The sequence below is a fragment of the Echinococcus granulosus genome (genome assembly GCF_000524195.1).
Source record: "Echinococcus granulosus chromosome Unknown EG_S00269, whole genome shotgun sequence".
In the NCBI taxonomy this organism is placed as follows: domain Eukaryota; kingdom Metazoa; phylum Platyhelminthes; class Cestoda; order Cyclophyllidea; family Taeniidae; genus Echinococcus; species Echinococcus granulosus.
In genome coordinates this window covers 25209-27993 of record NW_020170649.1, presented here as the reverse complement: position 1 = coordinate 27993, position 2785 = coordinate 25209, and the positions used below count along the sequence as shown (strand labels likewise).

Here is a 2785-nt window from a genome sequence, read left to right as displayed (position 1 = left end):
TTGTATCTCAAGTACTGTCCTTATGATCAATGCAGACCGCTACAGACTTCACCACCACAGAATGATTTTTGTCACTCCACTTTTATAGCACTTTTATTCCCATCCTATCTACTGTCTGTTTCATTTTGGATCATGTGACCCTCCATTATCAATGCCAAGCAAAGGTGCCATTTACCACTTGGTGCGAAAGCATTTAACAAATACGGAGGAGATGGATGAGGATGAGGACGATGATGAGGCAGCATCTCCCTCCCTGTCCCATTACAACTTTACAACTTATCGGCAATTCGGGTCCTGCGCTGAAATGGAATGAGTATGAAATACACTACCGTCGATCCGCTAACTCACTTGACCACATGCTTTTCCTCAAAACTGATGCTCCCCTTCCACACCTTCGAGTCACATCGGTTTGCACATCCCTCAAATGCTATCGTTTGGCCTAATAAACGGTAGAGTCTGCATTCCACTGCGGTGGGGTCAGTTGGGGATGAAGTAGCATGTGTCTTCAAATTTTGGGGTAGGTGGTGACTACACCCTTTGGGAATAGCTGAAGGCGTGTGTATCCATCACATGCCGTTACACTGACGTCACCACCATGGGTGCCACTCTTCCAAAACCCACTTTCCACTTCTCGGTACCTACCTCTCCATCCTACGCAAAGACAAAACTACCTTCTTTTGCAATGTAAGCATCTCTCACCACTACAACCGCATTCTTCACCCATCTGGTTCCGGTCAGTACACTCTAGAATGAGCATCCTGTACCTCCTCCAAATGACATACATGAAGCTATGGGTGAAGATGTTGGAGATCTGGAACCGAAGTAAGCTCGTTACGCAGGACAAATAAAGTGTAATCATTCGCCAGCGTCGATCGACGTTTCATGAGTGAGATTTGTAATGCGAGAAGGATATTACTAAATACAATAGAGCACCACACCGACAAATTGATGCACACCCATACTTCATGCAATACATAAACCATCAAATCCACTTCACGAGTTCCTACGAGTTATACAGCCATTGCTGCGGATTTTACCGAAAAATACACAAATCCTAGACACCCGACACTACTACTACTACTACTACTAATACCACCACCACCACCACCACCACCGCCACAGAACTGGAAAGCGTTTACTCTGCTATGCGGATCCATTGCGGCATCTTCGTTTCTACTTCAGGGTTAGTAACCATCCACAGGAAGACGCGTTGCAGTTGAAGCAGAAGTGTAACCGTAGTCAGCATTAGGCACGGTGCTCTAAGGAGTGAACGGGTTAAGTGGCCAAATGATTACCAGCGCACAACTTTGTCTGCATGCTTCCTTCCTCGTACTCGGGTCTAGACGCCCCCATCCATACCCAGTCGCACTCCGTCTCTCCTCTTCTCCACCGCGACAGCCTATCACTGCTCCGGAGGCAACTTGAGGTGGTACAATATTGCAAAATGTATAACATCATTCGGATGCTCCAATAACAACTGGACTACTAGCCAGCTTCTGCCGAAACAACTAGTTTTGAGCACTACTGTTTCTGTTTTCTCACCTATTCTCTCTTTTCAGAAGAGGTGTAAAAATGAATTCGTCGTTCAGTGATTCTAGGCCTAAGGTATGGGCCAAATTAATAGCGGCGTTTGTAGAGTACTAACACCTAAAAAGCACAACAGTTGAGGAGATACAAGGATTCGCTTTTTACTGTCACCTTCACTCATCAAATGGATAAGGTGATGGTTGCACCCGTCCCCTGCACATACCTGTTGCCGCAACGTTCAGTGATCTTGGTCACGTAATCTCCTGTTTACATCTAAATCCTTTGAGATTTTGCGACTATGTTTTCAAAATAAGCCATGACCACTTTTGATTAAGCTCACATCAAAGTGAAGGATGTAAATCGTCCAGTGTGGTTTGTTTTCAGTGTGGCACACTTTGCCCCTCCACTTGTGTTGCATGAAGGTCACACGACAACATAATTAAACGGATTCGAATGTGTTGGGCTTTGTTGTCGAAAGTAAGGCATACATCCACCAATTTGAAATGACAACAATGCCAATTAGAAAGTGGATGTTGGATGGAGACAATAATACCTACACATAAAGGCAAGGGTGAAAATGTGCCCGGGAGAAAGGAAGCTGACTCAACAAAAATGTGAGGGGATCACGACGAGTGAATGCAGGAGTAAAATCCCAATTACAAGCGAGAAGTGATTAGGGGACAGTGACAAACAAACTTTGCATGTGGACGAAGAGAGTTGCCGAAGAAGCTGAAATACGAGGAACGCTGAAGCCTCAATTGAGGCGTCTAAAGTAACGCGTACTACAGTGGCACTACCCTGTCGGTACTGTTGGTGGCAAACACAGTGATAAATGTGTTCCGATTGTTGGGCTGGTGCAGGCACCGTAGGCCAGACTGACAGGTAATGGTGTTGGTGCATGCTCGGTGATGAATGGATGTGCTTGAAGACGTGGGTATCTATGCACACAGACTGTGGTAGGACACTCATCTAATCAGTGGTGAGACATTTGATGGCATAGCACCGCTATTCTGAGCCACGATCTCAAATGCCATTCCCTCCTGTAGACGTCTTATCAAAGTGTTAAACGTTGGAAGCATCTTATTCTCACATTCAGAATCAACTTGCAGTACGATTGGTGGCAGATCGCTTCAACAACGGCTGCCTTCAACACCTGTGTCTCAAAATTAATTTAAAGGAAGACAAATATTGGGACACCCGGGGATACAAACCAGAGTACCCTTTACAATAATTAGCCTTTTAATAGCTTTCAGCCAAG

At 45.3% G+C, this 2785-nt stretch overlaps 1 protein-coding gene across 1 annotated transcript in view; it reads right to left on the bottom strand.

The window, feature by feature from the left end:
- EGR_10787 (Ubiquitin-associated and SH3 domain-containing protein B) overlaps positions 1 to 2785 on the bottom strand; it is a gene marked incomplete at both ends in the record, with an annotated part of 24396 nt that overhangs the window by 6954 nt on the left and 14657 nt on the right. The window lies entirely within an intron of this gene.